At 36.5% G+C, this 22,038-nt stretch overlaps 1 protein-coding gene and 1 pseudogene across 2 annotated transcripts in view; both read left to right on the plus strand.

Moving 5' to 3' along the window:
* The window catches only part of SLC38A4 (solute carrier family 38 member 4), a 127,420-nt gene that overhangs the window by 42,499 nt on the left and 62,883 nt on the right, over positions 1 to 22,038 (plus strand). The window contains exon 2 of one of the 2 annotated variants that reach the window (XM_020973717.2): positions 3,116 to 3,149. The exons of the other annotated variant lie outside the window; for it this stretch is intronic. The gene's annotated coding sequence lies outside the window, so the exon portion shown is untranslated. The remainder of the gene's footprint in view (positions 1 to 3,115; positions 3,150 to 22,038) is intronic. 2 annotated transcript variants of the gene reach the window in all.
* Positions 17,196 to 17,724, plus strand: LOC110199036 (large ribosomal subunit protein eL21 pseudogene; annotated as a pseudogene).

Consider the following 22,038-nt stretch of genomic DNA (forward strand, 5'->3'; position numbering starts at 1 on the left):
TCTCCAACCCCCTATTTTACAATGTGGAAATCAACTATTTGACAAATCAGTTTTTTGAATGAACAGCAACAATATATTACTGAACAAAATGTGCTGAAATTCATTGAGCTCTTTTAAATAAATGGAATAGCTGCAGTAAGAATTTTAATGTATTTCTTATCATAGTCACTTGATAAAAATTGATAAAAGTGAGAAAATTGTTAAACACTTATACAGCAGACTATTTATGAAATGAGAAAAATGGGCTGATCTTGAATGGCCTACAAATCAGGAGATGTGAATTCTATTTTCTATCCTTATGTATGTGACATCAGGAAAATCACTTATATGCTTTACACTTTACAGGATGCTTACCTCATGATAACTATTAAGTAGATACTGCAAGTATCTGTTCATTTCTATTGAACAAATATTTATTTGGCATTCTTACTGTGAAGAGCACTATGTTAGGCACTAAAGGAGATGTAAAATTTAGATCGTGAATTCTTTGCCCTCATTAAGATTATGCTCTAGTCAGACATTTGATACAACTGGAGACAATTACAATAAAAATAATGACACATTTTACATGAATTAGAGAATTGCAAAATGAAATTGGTGGGGTTCATAATAAATTTGGCAAGATTTCATGGAATAGATGGCATTTGAGTTGACCAGGTAAATAAAAGAAAGTGACAAATAGAGAAAAATGTGAGTAAAAGAATAGAAACAGAAAATCACAGGGAATGTTCAGGGCATACAGTTTAGATATATTTTATCTGGCATCTAGAGCATGTGGAGAGCATATTACATGTGGAGGGCTCTAAATGCCAAGCGAAAGAATTTCAACTTTACTTAACAGGCAATTGAGAGTTACTTGTGATCTTTTAGTAGAGAGGTGATGTGATAAGATTATTTCATCAGATGATAGATTTTTTTCTTAGTGGTTTGAAGGACTGATTGAAATGGAGAGGGAGTGGAGGTAGGGACATTCATTAGGAAGCTATTGAAATAGTCCTAGCAAGTAATAATTAAGGTCTGTACTAGAATGGTGGTTGAGGGGCAGCTAGGTGGCGCAGTGCATAGAGCACTGTCGCTGAAGTCAGGAGGACCTGAGTTCAAATCCAGTCTCAGACACATAACACTTACTTAGTAGCTGTGTGACCCTGGGCAAGTCACTTAACTCCAATTGCCTCACCAAAAAAAAAAAAAGTAGAATGGTGGTTGAAGAGATACACAGGAGGGGATGGGCATAAGAGATATTACAAAAATAAAATTAACATAACTTGGTGAACAATTGGAAATAAGATTTAAAGGAGACAAGACTCAAAGATAATGAAAACTTGAGTGGTGTTTCTCATAAAAAAATTAAAGTAGAAGGTTTAAGGAAAAAAAGCTTTAGAAATGTTTAGAAAAGCCTTAGTTGGATATGCAGTTGAAGATGTCCTGTACGCAATTGGATAAATAGGTTTAGAGCTTCGAAGACATGTTGAGACTGAACATAAAACATTTTTGCAGTATCTATATAAAGGTGGTAGTTGATACCATGGGATTAAATGGGATTGATCAGGGAGAGAATATATAAAGTTTCTGTGGAAGAGGGAAAAAGCACTCATCAGAAGGAAGACAATTAAACAGTGAAGGCATAGTTAGGGAGGAAGAGAACCATCAAAGTATGACAGGGAAGGAAAAAATATCCGAAGGGATGCTCAGAATGAAGAGGTATCAGCATGAAAAATGAAAAAGAAGAGCTCACATCCAAGGAGAAAGAAATAAAAAAAATTTTTTAGAAAATATTTTGCCAAATTATATTTTAACAAAACTGACAAATTAAGAAAAAGAATGACTTTTTATAACTTTATTAAATTCTCAGATTAGCAAAATGAGAAATAGATAATTTCTCAGAAAAATAAATTGGAAAAAGTTTTAAATAAGATTCCACAGGGAAAAAATACCCAGTATTTACAAATTCTATTAAACATTCAAAGAATAATTAATCTCAATACTACACAAATTGTTTGAAAACATATAAAAGTGGTTTTACCAAATTCCATCTATTATACAAATATTATTTAATATCACTAATGAAGAAAATTGTAAAGTTTATTCAATATTATAAAAACTATTAACATAATAAATCATATTAATAACTAGAACAGCAAAAATCATATCCTTATATGCCACTAAATTTTTCCAAAAAGTCTATCCCTGTTTACTTCTTTTCCTCATCACCCAACTCATCCTCTTACCGCATTACAATCTGACTTATATCACCACCATTTTACAGAAATTTCTCTTTCTAAGGTCAACAATGATTTCTTAATTTCCAGATCCCAATAATCTTTTCTCATACATTTTCAATTTTGGTATTTTTCTTTAAAATTTTTTTAATTAACAAAAAATATTTTGTCTCCCTTCCCTGCCTGTGATGTGTGTGTATGTGTGTCCATATCTATATCTATCTATATAGATATCTGCTTGACTAAACAAAATATGTGTAGATAAACAAAACAAATTTCAGCATTAACCAGGGGTGTGTGTGTGTGTGTGTGTGTGTGTGTGTGTGTGTGTGTGTGTGAATGCATATCTCATTCTATATGTTGGGATCACCACCTCCCTGTTAAGTGGAGTGTAATTTTTCCAGATTAATTATCAGTGTTGTGGAATTATGGTTGGTCCTTACCTTGGTCAGAATTCTTTAGTATTTCTAAATGGTTTGACTTTATAATGTTGTTATAGTATAAATTGTTCTCTGGGTTCTCTTCACTTGACTCAGCATTTGTTAATACAAATCTTCCCAGGCTTCTCTAAAACCAGTCTTTTCACCATTTCTTACAGCACAATAATATTCTAATACATTCATATGCCATAATTTTTTAACCTTTCTCCAACTAATAACCATTCTCTTAGTTTCCAGTTCTTTGACATCTAAGAGAGTTGCTATTAGTATTTTTGTAATTTGATCCTTTTCCTTTTTCTTTGATCTCTTTGGGGCACAGACCTAGAAGTGGTATCACTGGGTCAAAAGGGATACCCAGTTTAGTAAGTTTTTTGGCATAGTTCTAAATTGCTTTCCAGAATAGTTGCAACAATTTATGCTTCCACCAATGATGTATTAATGTACCTCTTTTCTCAGGGTCCCTTCAGCATTTGCCATATGCAGTAATCTGGTGAGTATAAGATGGAACCTTAGAGTTTCTTTAATACAAATTTCTCTTATTAGTGATTTATAGCATTTTTCACATATTTGTCAATAGCTTGGTTTTTAGCTTTGAAAATTGCTTTTGAATATCAACTGGGGAATGGTTATTGCTTTTGTAAGTTGGAATCAATTTCATGAAATTTACTGCAAAGAGTTTTCCCCTGGTTATCTGTTTATCTTATAATTTTGGCTGCACTGTATTTGTTTGTGCAAAAACTTTTAAATTTTCTGTAATCAAAACTATCTGTTTTACTTTCTGTCATACTGTCTCTTCTTTGGTCATGAATATCTCCCCTATCCACCAGTAGGAAAGATAATTTCTTCCTTAGTTGGTTTAATTTGTTTATGTCACTTTTTATGTCTAATTCATTAATCCATTTAGAGCTTATCTTGGTATATTATGTGGGATGTTTGTCCAAATCTAAATGTGTGTGAGACTGCTTTCCAGTTTTCCCATCAGTTTTTGTCAAATACTGTGTCCTCAACCCCCTGTCCCCACCCCAGTAGTTGCAGTTTTTGGCTATATCAAACTCTAGGCTATTAGGTTAATTTGCTTCTCTGTTACGTAACTGATCTATACCACTAATTGATGTCTATATCTCTTACCTAGTACCAAATGATAATTTTAATTATTAGTGCTTTGTAAAATAGTTGGATATATACTACTGCTGGATCTCCTATCTTCCTGCTTTTTTCATTATTTCCCTTGAGATTCTTGACCTTCAGATGAATTTTATTACTGTTTGATTTGATCTTATAAAGTAATCCTTTCATAATTACTGATAAGTAAAATAATTTAAGTAATATTGTTATTTTTATTATGTTAACTGTAAGCAAATGACATTTCTCCAATTATTTATATTTGTCTTCATGTTTATCAAAAGTGTTTTGTAATTGCATTCATATAGTTCCCATGCTATGTCTTTAATACATTTCATTGCTATTTTAAATGGATTTTCTCTTTGCATTTGTTTCTGCTGTATTCTGCTGGTAATATACAGAAAAATGATGATTTATGTGAGTTTAGTTTATGCCTTAAATTTTGTTGAAGTTGTTCATTGTTTCAGTTACCTTTTTTTTTTTTTAGGCAATTGGGGTTCAGTGACTTGCCCAAGGTCACACAGGTAGTGAGTGTCAAGTGTTTGGTCTGAGACCAGATTTGAACTCAGGTACTCCTGTCTTCAGGGCCAGTGCTCTATCCACTGCACCACCTAGCTGCCCCTCAATTACTTTTTAGTTGACTTTCTAGGGTTTTCTAAGTAAATTCATTGATGAATACATTGATCTGTACTTTTTTTTTAATCAGTGAAAGTTCTTAAAGAAACACTGCTTTTGCAAGATCTAAAAATGTCTTTATATTGACTCACTGTTGTCATTGATGAATGTAAGTTCATCATCAATAGATAAATATTATTTCTGGTTTGTTTTCTGACCCACCAATTTTTTAGGATTAAATTACTTAGTCTCTAATTAATTTGGAATACTTTCTTCAGTGGTCTTTTATTAAACATAATTTTTACTGCATTCTGGTCAGTAAAGAATATGTTTAAAATATCTGTCTTTCTTAATTTGTTTGTGAGGTTTTAATGCCTTAATACATGGGTGGTTTTTATAAAGGTGCAATATGGCACTGTGAAATATGTATACTCCTTTTGATTCCAATTCAATAATTGCCAGAGATCTAGCATATCTTTTCTAAATTCTGTTTATGTACTTAAGTATCTCCTCATTCTCTCTCTCTCTCTCTCTCTCTCTCTCTCTCTCTCTCTCTCTCTCTCTCTCTCTTCTTTTTGTTATTAGATTTGCCTATGTCTAAAAGCAGTATGTGAGGTCCTCAGCTATTACAATTTTACTATCTGTATCTCTCTGTAACTTGTTTAACTTTTTCTTTAAGTATTTAGATGCTAAGATGTATAAGTATTGATATTAATTCTTTGTCTATGGTAACTTTAAGCAAATGTAGTTCCATTGTTCGTCTCTTTTAAAGAATACTTTAATTGTTGTGTATTGTCTCAAATTGATTGCTACCTCTGCAGTTTTTTAGTTTAGTGTAAACATACCAGATTTTTCTTCAGCCACTTATTTTTAACTCTTTGTGAAGTTAATACATATTGTTAAACAATATGTTGTTAGGATCTTTCTAGTCAATTCTGTTGTCATCTTTCATTCATTTTATGGGTGTGTCCATCCTATTCACTTTCAAACTATGAATATTAATTATATTTTCCTTCATCATATTCTATTATACTTTTTTCTCTTTATTCCTCATCCATCTTTCTCTTTGTAAAAAGGTAGTACTGAGAGAAAGCTCTGGGCTTGATGCAATCAAGTTCTGCTCTCCTTTTCTTTTTTCTTCTCCTTACCCAGAGAACTCCCACCACAAGCTGTTATCAATTTCTTTATTTTTAATTTTTTAATTCAGCTGAAACATAAATGATTTTTTCTTCAACTCTTTGCAAACTTTGTGTGAATATTTATGTTTTGGGTGTTTCTTGTAAAATGACACATTATTGGATTTTTTTAATCCATTCTGATAACCTTTTCCATTAATTCACATTCACACATGATCATTAATTATGCATTTCTCTTCATCCTCCTTTTAGATATTTTGGAATTATTCTTCTGAGTTTGCATTGGACATTCCTGTCTCCATAATGACTCTTTATCCTAGTAATCTTCATTTGTTTACTAATACCAACAGCAATACTTTCTATACTGAGATATAACTGTGCTAGGGTCAGGTTCTGTGAATTTCTGGGAGGAATTTTGAGAGTTTATGTGGCCCTGATTCTTTGGGGTCCTACTGATGCTTTTTCTGGATATTGAGATCTAAGACAAAACATCTCAGGGATTGTTCATACTAGAGACCTGCAAATTTTCAGTATATCTACAATGGTTTGATCTAGGGTGAATCTGATGGCTGCCCTCCTTGTTTATATGTTGTAAGCTGCTGACCCCAGTTTTGGTCTGGATGACACAGCTGTAAAGTTGCTCCTAGTTGGAGCTTTAGTAAACTGGGAGTACCCTCAGTCCCTTTCTGCTAGCTGCAAGGCTGTGCAGGTTCATAATAACTGAACTACACACTAATACTTGGCCTGACCTTCCTGTCGTAGTTATGCAGGCATGGGCCTTAGAGTGGGGAAGAGGCTGAATTCTAGACCCTACTTCAGGGTCAGAGCCACACAGCTACTGCTTGCTTCTGTTTCTGCTTCTTGCCTGGTACACAACTCCAGGTTAGTACCACCTGGGCATAGGTCTCCAGTCCCCACTGGATCTGTAACCCAGATAAGGGGTCATACTAAGACATCTATTGATTAGCTTTTATTTCCACTCCTTATATAGTGTCAGACCCTGTGGATCTTGCAAAGTGTAACTCCCCAGGCACTCTTTGCCCTACAGCACAATAGAAGGCTTTGGTTCATTTCCCAGTCTGGAAGGGCCTGAACAGCACCTTCCTGCCTAGTCCCCCATCCCCAATGACTGTTTGTCTCCATATTTTGACTTGAGCTGTAAGAAAAGACTCACTGTGTTTTTTCCCTTGGATTTTTCAATCATTAACCAGTCTGCTGCTCTTCTTAGACCTTTGTTGGTGGAGTTATGGTGAAGAACTGGGCTGCACGGCTTCCTCCTACTGTGCCATCTTGGCTGATCTCCAAGTGTTACATTGTTCAGGGATCTTAGGGGTAGTTGAGGCTGAAGAGCTGCAAACTTGGCCATGTAATGAGTGATTAGGCAAAAAGATGCCAAAGGCATTCTATAACCAGGAGACAAGGTCTCTGTCCAGTGAATTACTGGACTTTCCACGTGCAAATATTGCCAGTTAAGGTCTGAAAAGGGCAAAGTCTGAATGGGGCTTTGCCTCAAGCAATTACATAAATATTTCAACAGTGCATGAGAAATGAAAGAGATAACCACCAGGGTCACCTATAGCCATTAACTGTATGTAACTCCTGACTTCTTTTCAATTCTGGGGATATCATCCCATAATTCAGCTCTCTCAGATGGCAGAGTCTCTCAATGTTTTTTTTTCCAGATGTCTTTTCCAAAACATATCTTCTTCATAGAATAAGAATTAAACTCAGTCTCTCAGGGAAAAAGTTCTCTTAGTAATTTTTCTCTACCCTCAGTCTCTCTCCAGAAAAAAAAAACAACAAACAGTTAATGTTTTTTCCAGTAACAATTCTGTTTCTCTCCTAGGAGTCTATTCCTTCTTAAAGTTAAAGTAACAATATCTCTAGTCTTTGTGGTTGATGTGGAGGGGAGGAAAGCTTTACTTTTAAATTTTTGGTTAAAAGAAATGGCTTGCTGGGTAGGGGAAAGTAGAAGGATATATTCAGAAATGAAGGTGCTGTTAAAACAAGTACAACTACATCCCAAGCAGTATCAATAAAAACAAAACAAAACTGCTTTTCTTCATTTTATACCAATCATAGCTTTTAGAGCTAGAAAAGATCTCCAAAGACCATTTGGTTCAATTCTCTGCTGTCAAGAAGGCAAGGATGGATTCACAGATGTGAACATGTGAGAGTTTCCTCAGCTCTGCAGCTGTCTTTCTTTAAGGTCAAAAGGAAAGTCCTTTACTCTATGCCTTAGCTTTCTCATATTTAAAGTTGTAATAATAATTCTAATGCCACATTGAACTTTGAAGGGAATTATATAGTTTAGTTATAATTACTTATATAATTATAAAATGTTATAAATGGAAAGGAACTAAAGGATAAGATAGTCTAGTCTCCTCAAATATTTCATGGACAATAAAACTAAAGTCTAAATGATTTGCACTGTCATACAGTTATTGAACAGCAAGATGGGGTTTAGAACTAAGGTACTATGATTCCTAGTGTGACTCTGGCTCTCTCCCATAGTTCCAGAGATGCATCCTGAGAGATGTTCTCAGCTTAAACCCTCATTATTAGGTTTGTGATTAGCAACTCAGTTTATTTAACCACTCAGCACCAGGTAACTTTTACAAAAGTAATTTGCTTCAAAGATAATGTGCAAGGATTTTCTCCTGGGCATACTTTCTTTTTACCACCTTGGTCTCTGGGGGGAGTAGGCTCAAAACTTATCTCAGTTCCTATATGGTGTTGGTTCAACCAAGTTCATGTCTAGAAGAGGCATGACTGAAGGTTAAATTCTCATTTCAGCTTTCACTGCCATGAGTTCAGAAGGTCAAGACCAAAGATTGCTTCTTGTTCCTTAGGTCATAATTATTGGACTGGCTGTAACACCAACTCTGGAACTCCAACTCCTTGGAGGAGGCATCCTCCAGACCCCTCAAACTCACAAGTTCTTGAAGGCTTCACTAACTCCACATATAATGGAAACAGGAAAAAAAGGTTGAGGAACTGGGGCTCATTTATCTGGGACCATATATGACCTCAAAGGGAATGAAGACCCTAAGGCTACATCACCTATTCACATAGTCTTTGAACGTATGCTCTGAGATCTCCAAGCAAAAGGAGGGCAAAGAGAAGAGAGGAAGAAGCTGAGCTGATAGGCTTTTTTGAAGAGTCTGAAGTGAAGAGCCTTCACTTCATATAGTTAGCTGATTGAAATTAGCTATGGAATGTCTATTCATGTTTCTTAGTCTAAGACACTTATGTTACTGGTCATCACAATTCTTTCAGAAGCAAGCTTCCCATGTTGTCTGCTCAAAGAGGTTGCATTAGCTGAACAAATTGATACACTGTGTATGTGCCTGGCTCCCATCACACAAGTCTAATGCTCAAAGTACTTTAAATATCAATCAAGTTAAGTAAACAATCAATTATTAAACACCCATTATATTTCAGGCATTTTGCTACAGGGATAAAAAGAAAGGCCAGAAAAAAATAATCCCAGCTCTCAAGGACTCAGTCTAATGGGAGAGATAAGTAAACAATTATGTATAAACAATATAGATATGGGAAAAACAGGGAGAAGGTAATCACAGAGGGAAGACACTTAGTTTAAGGAGGTCTGGGAAAAGTTTATTCAAGAAGGTAGGACTGAGACTTGAAAGAAACCAGGGAAGCCAAGAAGTAGAGCTTAGGATGAAGAGAGTTCCAGACATTGTGGATAGCCAGTGAAAGTGCTTAGAGTTGAGAGATGGAATGTTTTGTGCAAGGAATCACAAGGATGCTAGTGTCATTATATAATGTAATAGGTGAAAGGGAATAAGGCATAAGAAGACTGGAAAAGATAGGAAGGACTTTAAAAGCCAAACAAAATATTTTATATTTGATCCACAGGTGATAGGGAGCAACTCAGCTGATTGAATGGGTAAAGTGGTTAACATGATCATACTTATGCTTAAGGAAGATCAATTTGACAGCTGAGTGGAGGATGTACTGAAGTTGGTAGAAGGTTATTGTAGTAGTACAGGCCTGATGTGAGGACCATCTATACCAGGGTGGTAGCAGTATCTGAGGGGAAAGGGGGAGGAGGATTATACGAGAAATATTGTAAAGGTAGAATAGACAGAACGTGACAACAGATTGGATGTGGGAAATGAGAGAGTTGATGGTGCCACCTAGATTGTGAGTCTGAGTGACTAGAAGGATAGTGGTACCTTCAACAGCAATAAGGAATTTAAAAAGGGAGGAGGTTTTGGGGAAAAGAAAATGAGTTTAATATTTTGGACATATTGAGTTTAAAATGTCTAGGAGAAATCAAGCTTGAGCTGCCCAGTAGGTCATTGGGGATGTGAGACTGGAGGTCAGGAGAGAGGTTAGTCCTCAACAAATAGATACAAGAATTATCTGCACAGAGATGATATCACCAAGAAAAATAGTATAGAGGAAGAAGAGAAGATAACCTAGGACAAAGCCATGGGAAACACCCATGATAGACTGAGAAGGAATGGTCATATTGTTAGGAGGAGAACTATGAGAGAGCAATGTAATGAAAACCTAGAGAGAAGAGAATATCAAGGAGAAGAAGGTGACCAACAATGTCAAAGTGAGGTCAAGAAAGATAAGAATTGATAAAAGACCATTTTTGTGCAGTCCTCTTCAGTTTTGCCCAACTCTTCATAACTCCATTTGGGGTTTTCTTGGTAAAGATCCTTGAGTGGTTTGTCATTTCCTTCTCTAGTTCATTTTACAGATAAGGAAATGGAGGCAAACAGGGTTAAGTGAATTGCTCAGGGTCACACAGCTAATAAGTGTCTGAAGCCAGATTTGGACTCAGAAAGGTGAGTCTCCTGACTCTAGACTTGGCTGACACTCTATCCATTGCATCACCTAGATGCCCCTAAAAGGCCATTAGATTTGGCAATTATGAGTTTACTGGTAACTTTGGAGAGAGTAATTTCAGTTGAATGATTAGTTCAGGAGCCAGGCTGCAAAGAAGAAGAGTGAGAAGAAAGGAAGTGGAGACACTGATTATATATGACTTTCTCAAGGAGTTTAGCCACAAAACTGAGAGAGATATGGTATGATAGCTAGTGGGGATGGACAGATCAAGTGAGAATTTTTTTGTTTTATTTTGTTTTGTTTTTAGGATAGGTGTATTTGGGTGTTTCAGGAAGACTAAATACTGCTGGTGCAAGGGCTGCTGAGCCCTTTTCAGGGATGCTTTCCACCTTTGGTGTCTACCTGCCACCCAACTGCACCTGCTGCTGAAAGAAGCCATAAGCATGAGCAATGGCAAACTGTTTTGGCAGATTGCCTAAACTAAGTTGAGGGTAACCAAGGGGCCTCAAATCCGGGTTTGAGTTAGAGGGGTATCTACCCCAAGCATGTGAAGATTTCCCTGGTGGAAGAGGTGGACATAAACAATTTGTTCCAACAGGACATGATGTCAGTGGAAGCAGGCATTGTGGAGTGTTTAGAGCTTGGTTAAATATCAAAGACACTAAAGTCACCCACTGCATCCTGAGCCATCATCAATCATTGTCACTTTTGTCTTGGCACTGCACTCTGAAGACCCTGGAAAAGAGAGTAAAGCAACTTTGTGCAACTCTGTGTCACTTAAGTCCAATTTATGCACATGTCAAAAACCATCACATTTTTACTTACCTCAAAGTCTTGTAGCAAAAAAAGTTGCTACAGGTGCAGATAGGGCATATCTGCATACAGGTGGCCTAGGGCATTTTAATCATATTGAAGTAGCAGTTGGATTCAGCAGCCCTGTGAATGTCTAAGCAGCCTTTAAAAAAGGACTGTACTGCTCACTTCCTGGCGTGAGGAAGGGTCTAGAAAAGGTACCCTAACCTTTTCTTCTGCTTCATCCAACCCTTACCTGCTTACCGCCTTAGGAAGAAATCCCATCCTACAGTCAAAACACAAAAAAATATGAAAACTTTTGTGAAGATGATTCCACTCATCATTGGTACATAAAGTAAGAGTATGCTTATGAACAACACAAAGTCCAGTAGACCTGAAAGACGAACAGCACTTGTTGCAAGGAAATTTGGCAGGTATTGCATCTAAATATCATCCCTGAGAGAAACAAGGGTGGAAAATGAAAACCAGCTTACTGAAGTTGGAGCTGGATATATATTTTTTCTGGAGTGGCTGCAATGATGGTGAGTGCCATGAAGCAGGTGTAGGCTTCACAATAAAAACCAATGTAGTCAATAAGTTTGTTATGTCTCCCCAAAGGAGTGAATGACAGGCTCATGACAATGATATGATATTCTCTTCTCTCTGGGTCTTCATGACACTGCTCTCTCTCATAGTTCTCCTCCTCCCTATATGAACATTCCTTCTCAGTCTCCTCTGCTACATTTTCAGGTCATGCCAGCTAATCATGGGTGTTTACCATGGCTTTGTCCTAGGTTATCTTCTCCTTTTCCTCTATCCTATTTTTCTTGGTGATGTCATCTCTGTGCAGATAATTCTTATATCTATTTGTTGAGGACTAACCTCATGACACTTACAGGAAAGTATCATGCATCATGCACCATATGCATCATCAGTGTGTATGGTCCTACAATGATGAACCCTGATGAGGTCAAAGAAAAATTTTATGAAGACCTTCATCATCAATGTGCTGAAAGAGGACAAGCTTGTAATTCTGAGTGACTTTAGCACCGTAGAAGGCACAGACTATCCAACATGGCAGAGAGTCCTTGGGAGGAATGGAGTCAAAACCAGCAACAGCAATAATTACTTATTACTGAAGACTTATGTATTTCATGACTTTTTCATCACCAGCACTATTGTCTATTTACTGAAATGCAATTCTCATAGCAAACACTAGCATTTAATAGACTATGTCATTGTAAGAGACAGACAGGATGTGAGAGTGACAAAGGCAATATGTGGCCCAGAGTGCTAGACTGATCATAGACTTATCCTTTTCAAATTAAACATTTGTATCCAACAAAAGTGGAAGCCCCAAGGCAAGACAATTACCAGAAGATGTAATGCCAACAGTGCTTCTCTGTGGGTGAACAGTTCACTGCTAACTTGGAGGGAAAGCTGAGCCATCAGACGTTTAGCAACAGTGGAGCAAAAAAATGAGTGGGCAGCTTTCGGAGATTTGGTTTATAGCATTGCATTTACTCATTTGGCCCAGAACACTCACAAACATCAAGATTGGTTTGACAAAAATGATGGGGAAATTCAGAAGCTGGTAAATGAAAAATGAGAAATCTACAGGGCTTGCCATCAGGATGGTTCATCTGTCTCTAAGAAGGCAGCGTTTAACTTCATCAGAAGTAAAGTTCAAGAGAAGCTTAGAGAGATTCAAGATTCTTGGCTCGGTAAGAAGCCAGATGACAGTCAGTTTTATGCTGAAAGTAACAATTCAAAGTGCTTTTATGGTGCCCTGAAGGCTATTTATGAAACAAAGACTCATGATGCATCTCAGCTACTTTGAGCTGATTGAGCCACATTGATTACTGATTAGGACATGATCCTGGAGAGGTGGGCCAAACACTTCCATAGTGTTCTCAATAGATGCTGAAGCTGAAGCCACTGGCAATAATACCCTAGGTTGACAGTTTGCTGCTTGACAACTCCAAGAGAAATGCCAGGAGCAGAACAGAGGTCTGTATACAATATTCATAGATCCGACCAAGGCCTTTGATACTACCAGTCATGAAGCCTTATGGAAGATCATGGCAAAATTTGGGTGTCTGGAAAAGTGTGCTGTTTTCAGTGATGTTGTCAGACACCTTCAATGAGAATAAAAACAGCATCAAGGTCAGTTACTGTACTGATGGCAAATGATTTGATTTGAAAGGGCTATAAACCAAGACTAAAGTGGAGAGATATGTGAGGTTTTTGTTCCCAGTTGGTTGTGCACTCAATGCAGCCTCTGAGGCTGAGATGCAACAGAGTATGGATCGATTCTCTGCTGCTTGTACTAATTTTTGTCTGATAATTAACAACAAGAAAACAGAGGTTCTCCACCAGCCAGTACCACACCATCCAAACATGGAACTGTCAGTTATAGCAAATGCAGCAGTTTGGAATACTGTGGATAAGGTCACCTACCTTGGCAGTATACTTTCAATGGGTGTACAAATAGATGATGAAGTTGATGCACACATTGCTAGCTCAGTGTTTGGGAGGTTCCAAAGGAAAGTGTGGGAGAGAATAGGTATTAGATTGCCTACCAAACTGAAGTTCTACAGAGCTATTCTGCTGACTTCATTATATGCCTGTGAAACCTGGACAGTGTACCATCATAATGCCAGGAAACTGAATCGCTTCCATTTGAATTGTCTTAGGAAGATTCTGAAGCTCACCTGGCAAGATAAGGTACTGGACACTGAGGTCCTTTCTCTGGCTGAACAGCCAAGCTTTTAAACTCTATTGCAGAGAGTACAACTCCAGTGGGATGGCCATGTTGTTCAAATGCCAAATGTACATTTGTCTAAAAGACTATTTTACAGAGAAGTCACACAGGCAATGCTCACATGAAGGTCAGAAGAAGCAATACAAAGACACTCTCAAGATCTCCCTGAAGAACTTTAAAATCAGTTGTGGGACATGGAAGACACTGGCTCAGGAACACCCTGCATAGTGTGCCTGCATCAGAGAAGGCACTGTGCTCTAGGAGTAGTGCAGAACTGTGATAGCTCACAAAAAGTGAGATGTGCAAATTTAGAGACATCTCCACTCTACATGTTCTTATGGACTATTTGTGCCTGACCTGTCTGTGGTAGAGCCTCCTGAACTCGTATTGGTCTGATCAGCCATAGTCGGATGCACCTTGACTGCAACATAGTGATGTCATTTTGGTCGTCTTTGCAAAAAAAGACAACAACCAACCAACACTGGGATTAGTGATAGTGTTTATAATGAGGTGTACCTGACACAAGTGTACCTTTTGCTGGTGCACCTCATTACGTGCACTATACCTAGATTGTGACTATCAGACAGCTATGTCCTTATGAGTCTAGATGTTCTTTGCAATGAATGAATGGAAAATAATTTATAAAATGCTTAATATGTGCAAAGCACTGGGGATACAAATAGAAAAACAAGGCAGACCCTACTCTCAAGTAGTTCACACTATAATGGGGAGTGTATAGCTGGAAAGAGTACACACATAAGAGATTAAGCTGCAAGTTCCATGGTCCTTAAAGTGAAGTGGCAAAGGAGATGATAATGTATCTTCTTTAATGTTATTTTAACTAGTGAAACAATATTAATTTCTGATGTTGAACTAATCAACAGTGCCAAGGACTTTGGTAGCAAGAACTTTATTTTCTGGATCTTCAATAGTTGTGGTTACTGAGGATGCAGGGGCTCTAGGTGTCTAGAAGCAGTTGTCAGGTTGCATTTCTGCAAGGGTTGATTCCCTGTATGAAATAGCAGTGGAATGGGGTGGGTTGGAAGCAGGGATAGTGGCTTTGGGAGAGGGAATGTTATCATTATGGACTTTCTTGGGCTCAGGGTCCTTGGCTGTCTCCATTGTGGCCTTAGGAGAGATCGTGGCTGTGGTTTGACTTACCTAGCATATGCCTTCTCCTTCCTTTCCTTCGGAGTGCCTTGCTGTTTCTGCTAGACTAGCTTGTCTACCCTGTGGGGGGCAGTTGTTTGGCCATTGTTGAGGGATGCTTGGACCCTTCTCCTCAGGGATTCTTTGCCTAGATAATGGCTGTGGGGGAACTGGAAGGAGGATGTTGTTTTACCTACAGTCTTGCTTTTATAGAACCAATTAAGGATCTTAGGATCTGCAAGTCTAAATTTAGACAAAGAATGAGGAGAACTCCAATTCACTTTGATGTACAGACCTGACTCATGTTAACTAAACAGAAACTTACTCGATGACAATAGAGAAGTATTGTTTTTACCTTGAATTTTCCCTGCTTAATTCAACACCACTTAGCTGAAAAAACTCCAAAGTGGGAGAAGACGAATGCCTTTAATAAACTGTCATCTTCAGCTCATGCTCACTTTGAAAAACAGCTTTCAGAGACCACTCATTCTTGGTTCCAACATTCTGGAAAAAAAAAGAGTAAAAGAAAGCCCTCATGTATAGTGCATAGTATAAGACTTACAGTTCTGCCCCCTAAATCTGGGAAGGTACAGTAAGTACTGCCTAGGCTTAGGAAATAAAATCTATAATGGATTACAATGCTGAAATTAATAGTAATCTTCTTAAAAGGAATTTGTTTTTGAAATGGCTAAGATGAAACGAGAACACTGGGGGAAATCTATCTTCTCTCACTGTTAATTGCTAAAAGCCCTAATGTTAATTAATTAGAAAATAGTTTACTTAGACTCAGTATTAATATTGCATTCTGCCTAGAGAACTGAATTTTAGGAAGTGTGATTATAATTATCCTCATTACGGCCACTCTCTTTAAAAGTTTTACTTTCTCAAACAGACTTTTTAAAATGTTGAATTGGTTCTTGTTAAAACAATCTTGTCCGCGTTCTCATTTAAAGTGTGTCTTGTTTGAACCCAGTGTTCAAGGGCTAAATTTTAGTTAAAAATCACACAAAATCTAGAACACATATTTATGTCTCTTAGACATTTTCAGAGGCTGATATGTGTTATTATATTACTGTATATAGCAAAACAAAAGCAAAAATATGAACTGCCAAGACCTCAAACTCTTTCCAGTTGTATTAACAGGAAGGCAAGGACAAAAAATATGACCTACTACATGTTCTGTCTTCTGACCAGTTTAGGTTGAAGCTAATGGGTAAGGGGAATTTTCTATCGGTTTTATGGTTAAGTAAATAACTGCCTGATCACTTCTTTGTCAACTTGGACAAAGCTTGTTTGCTAATTTTGCAACATAGTCACTGGCTGACTATGTAAACATTCCCAAAATGCAGAGAGTAGTCTGGAGGTAGGATGATCCTCATCATTTATGACTGCCTCAAAACTCATAGGTCTCTGAATTTTACTTCTGGTCCTGGTGACTGGTGATTTTTTTGGGGCAACATAGTTTTAGCCTAAGTTTTTTCTTATTATTCTGTATGTTGAGAGTAATCCCCAAATGATCCCACATTGTTGTGATGAGGAAATATAGTTTTGGTTTGGTACTTTGAAAGAGCTGCAGTTTCATCAATGTATATACTGTCGACACCACAGAAAAATTCATGATCTGATGGTCAACCTTCTGCTTACAAAATCTTTTTGTACTTAGCTAGGTAAGTCTTCCAGTGACAAATACACAGTTCATCATTTGGACTATATGTTGAACCTTTCTGGTTTAGTAAGACCTTTCAGAGTTTACATTCCTCTGGGATAGCTTTGGAGAACCCAAGGCAGCATTACTTCCACACCATGATGAAGCAACAAAGTATTACTGTCATGTCGAATAATGAAGATAACCAATGAAAATTCTCCCTCAAATATTCTTTACAAATAGCCTTTATTATAGTTAAAATACTGTATTTCTCTACAGTGTGAGAACCAGCATGATAGTGAAAAAAGTGAATTTAGAGACAGAAGAACTGGATCCTCATCCTATCTTTGTTGCTTTTTAGCTGTGGACCTTATTTTTCTCACCTATAAAATGAGGATAGTAATAGTAAAAATAAATAGCAAAAGTAATGCTTTTAAAAAAATGCCCAATACTTTCTGCCAGTTCTGCCATATTTGAGTCGCCAAAATGACAAACACAAAAGGAAGAAGGAGAGGGACTTGATACATGTTTTCTAGGCCCTTTCGAAAACATGGTGTTGTCCCTCTGGCTACATATATGCGAATATACAAGAAAGGTGATATTGTAGATATGAAGGGTATGGGCACAGTTCAGCAAGGAATGCCCCACAAATGTTACCATGGCAAGACTGGACTGGTCTATAATGTTACTCAACATGCTGTAGGCATTGTTGTAAACAAACAGGTTAAGGGCAAGATTCTAGCCAAGAGAATTAATGTTCGTATTGACCATATTAAGCATTCCAAGAGCAGAGATAGCTTCCTGAAGTGGGTAAAGAAAAATGATCAGAAGAAGAAGGAAGCCAAAGAAAAAGGCACTTGGGTTTAGCTGAAGTGCCAGCCTGCTTCACCCAGAGAAGCACACTTTGTGAGAACCAATGGCAAGGAACCTGAGCTGTTGGAACCAAACCCCTACGAATTCATGGCATAAATGGCTGTAAAATAAAAACAACAAAAAATTCTTGGGTTAAAAAAAATGCCTAATAAACACTTTATTTATCCAAGCTGTCATTATAAAAATCCTCCACAAATATCTTTCTCTAGGGTCTCATGGCCTGGTTTTCTTATAGAGTATGATAAGAAATCATAAACTCAATCTGATCCTGTCTAACTGTAAAGTCATCTTGGGTTTGAAAAAATCAACTTCAAATATAGGACGAAGAAAATGCAGGTAGACTTTAATAGTCTGAAAAATATATGAGAGTTCAGTGGGGCCATTAGATTTCAAGCTCAATAAGAGTTAATAATGTGACATGGTAGCCAAAAAAAAAAAAAGAGGAATGCAATCTGATTATATTGAGATGGCAGTTAATTCCCGTTATATAATCCCGATTAAACTACATCAGGAATGTCATGTTCAGTTTTGGATGCCAAGTTTGGGGAATGATATTAAGGTGAGCAATAGGATCCTGTCATCCTTTGCTAGAGATTTTCTAGCAAAGGTTAGATAACAAATTATTGGCAGTGTTGTAGAAGGGATTCTCAGCTTGGAGAAGGTTGAACTAAATCACCTCAGAGGGCCTATTCAACTTTGAAATTCTGTGAAAAGCCTTGGATATTTACCTGCTAATAGCCTATATATCTGTTGTCAGTGGATCTGTCTAGCTAAGTATGAATTCAACAAGTCAACAAGCTTTTATAAGTATCTACTGTGAAGAGCTTCATCATCAAAAATTTAGCTTCTTTGGCAATGATTTTTTAATAACAGAAATTCATGAAAAAGTCTACTCAGGTGAGCACATGGTTTCCATCTGACTTAGTGAATGGAGTTCCCATTGAAATGAAATTGACAAGCTTTGAAATATTGAGCTATCATCATCATTATCATCATCATCATTGTTTTCATTATTATCATTGTCATAATTATTATAATAGCCCTTCTTGTCTCTATAAGTGATTTAAAGAAAACAGCACTACCCAAATAGAAAACGGAAATGTTTGGTTTCCTTAAGAGATCAAAGAAAAAGGAAAAGGACCTATATGTACAAAAACATTTATAGTAACTTTTTGCGTGGTGAAAAATAATTGGAAATTGAGAGGATGCCCATCAATTGGGGAATAGCTAAACAAGGTATCATATATCATTGTGATGGAATACTCTTGTGTTATAAGAAATGACATGCAAGATGATTTCAGAAAAACCTGGGAAAACTTATGTGAACTGATGCAAAGTGTAGTGAGCAGAACCAAGAGAGCATTGTGCACAGTAACTGCAATATAATAATGATTAACCATGAAGGACTTAGCTGCTCTGATCAAGACAGTGATCCAAGACAATTCCAAAGGACTCATGATGAAAAATGCTAACCACATCCAGAGAGAACTGATAAACTTTGAGTGCAGATTGAAGCGTATTTGTTTTAACTTACTTTATTTTCCTTGCTTTTTTTTTTTGGCAACATGGCTAATATGAAATATATTTTGTGTGTCTTCAAATGTATAATCAGTATTATATTGCTTGCCTTCTCACTAAGTTGGGGAAAAACAGGAGGGAGGGAGAGAAATTGGAACTCAAAATTAAAAAAAAATGAATGTTAAAAGAAAGTATATTTAGTAAATAAAAGAAAAACAATGTTGGGCGAACAGTGAAAGATAACAGTATAGGATTCTACTTAAAAACTTGGAAAATTGATGATTTCTGTAGTGTTTTCTCCTTGGGTGGAGGGGTTTTTTTTTTGTGCACCAAGGTTTTTTTTTGGACCAAGAGCAACGAACAAATAAAAAACTAACACAGTAGCATTGCATTGAAAAGATGACAGTATCACTCCAACACTTTTTAAACTCAGCCTTAAGAAACACTATATGTTAAACTGCATGTAATAATGAAACAGAAAAAAAAAAGTGCTCTGATGAGGTATTTTCAACTACATAGGCTAATACAGTTGGATAAAGGCAAAGAAACTCCTGCCTTCTTTGAAAGCTTTCAATATTGGTTCATGGATGAGCCTAAATCTACTAAAACAGTAGTTTGAACCAGTATATATGATTTTGAGTTGATAGTAATAGAAAAAAGAAAATAATTTCCATGGAGAATAGCAATATGATACAACTTATGACCAGAGGAGATAGTAAAAGCAAAGAATTAATGAAGCTTAGAGAACAGAAATTAGAAATACACAATCTTGGAAACACTGAGATCTACCTTTCAAATAAAGTAAGCTTCTTTACCCCACCTGACTCTCATTTGGCTATAAGTAAATCCTGTTTCTGAGTATTAAGTATTTGCTCAAAAGACTCAAATCAGACTTTGGGTACAGTCATGATGAAGACAAGAGGTTATTACTAGTAGCTCTTACAAAACAGTCTTGATAATATAGCTAAGGTTGTGTGTGTGTGTGTCTGTTGAGGAGGTGGGACAGAGTAGAATTTATTAACTAGTTTAGATTTCATCCTGCTGGTATATTTTGTTTTAGGAGGTCATTAAAGGTAGGAATTTAGGACAAGATCACTAAGGTGAAAAGCGAGCAAATAATCTTATCATGCATTCTGTTTCTAGGTGCCAATGTTAAGCAAGTTACATAATATTAAATATCAAATTACTTGATCCTGAGGTATCTGTTTGAAGTATATGTACTGCTCCCTAAGTGGTTCTTCAACCCCTCTCACTGAGTCTGTAACTTTTGGATGTAGTTTCTGCATTGGGGCAACAGTTCCACTGTTAGATACCACGGCAGACAAGGGAGGAAGTACAGTGAGAGAAAGGATCATCTCACTTAAGGCTTGGCCATTTTCCATAGCCCACCTTTTTGATTCACTCATGATAGGTACTCACTTTTCATTAAAGTGTCATCTGGTGCTATAATATTCCTCTTTATTTGTAATCAACTGAGTTGGGAAAAGGCCAAATCCTCTGATTTATTTTAGATTATAAACTTCATAAGTTCAAGGGCTGTGCCTTATTCTTTTATCTCCCATGGGGCCTTTCATACATAGTAGATTGTCAAAAAATATCCATTGTTTTCTCTTTATATGGAGATTAGTTTTCAATATTTCACCACATAGACTTGTTTCTCTATGCTTCTTCATTTTTTCTTTTCATTCATGTACTCTTTTAAGGGTTCATGCATATTCAGCATCAAATCACCTTTATACTCTCAAACTTAAACAAAAAAAGGGTCATACTGAACTCTGAATTTTCTGAATTTGTTTTACTTGGAAATCAAGTAGCACAGCTTTGTTAACCATATGTATATGAAATTTGCATTAGTAAAATGATTATAAAATTAATTTAAGAGTCCTGACTAGTATCTCAAGGCTTGTATTTTTATTAGCAAAGAAGAATAATTGCATTTTTAAATATGTAGTCTAGAATATAGGTTTCTTAATTAACTGTCTATGCCTGATCATGAATACCAATCTGAAAAAGAATTAATTGAAACAACTGGCTAATTAGGGAGAGATAATGGTTAGTTATTTTTTAAACATATTTGCAAATGAAGATTCAGCTTTTGAATAAGCCCTAGATAGTTCTTTTGTAAAATGCATTTTTCCATACAAGAAAGTCCAGAAGTGCCATAGCAATCAAACTACCAAAAAATTATTTTATGCAGCTGGAAAAAAAATAATAACAAAGTTCATCTGGAAGAAAAAAAAGGTCCAGAATATTAAGGGAATTAATGAAAAAATGCAAGGGGAAGTCGTCTAGCCATACCAGATCTAAAACTGTATCATAAAACAGCAATTGGCTAAGAAATAGAGTGGTAGATCAGTGGAATAGGTTAGGTACACAAGACACAATAGTTAATGATGATAGGAATCTACTGTTTGATAAACCCAAAGACTCTAGCTTGTGGGATAAGAACTCACTATTTGACAAAAACTGCTAGGGAAACTGGAAAATAGTATGGCAGGAACTAGGCATAGACCAACATCTTACACCATATACCAAGATAAGGACAAAAAGGGTGATACTATAAGCAAATTAAGAAAGCAAGGAATAGTTTATCTGTCAGATCCATGAAAAAAGAAGAATTTATGACCAACCAAGAGATAGAAAACATTATGAAATGCAAAATGGATAATCTTGATTACATTAAACTAGAAAGTTTTTGCACAAAGCCAACACAACCAAGATTAGAAGGGAAGCAGAAAGCTAGGAAACAATTTTATAACCAGTGTCTCTGACAAAGGCCTCATTTATTTATTTTTTATTTTTAAAATTAATTTATTTTTAGTTTTCAACATTCACTTCCACAAGATTTTGAGTTCCAAATTTTCTTCCCATCTCTCCCATCCCCCCACCCCAAGACAGTATGCATTCTGAATACCCCTTCCCCTGACCTGGCCTCTCT

This window comes from Phascolarctos cinereus, unplaced genomic scaffold (assembly GCF_003287225.1).
Source record: "Phascolarctos cinereus isolate Bilbo 61053 unplaced genomic scaffold, phaCin_HiC Scaffold_1;HRSCAF=81, whole genome shotgun sequence".
Classification (NCBI taxonomy): Eukaryota; Metazoa; Chordata; class Mammalia; order Diprotodontia; family Phascolarctidae; genus Phascolarctos; species Phascolarctos cinereus.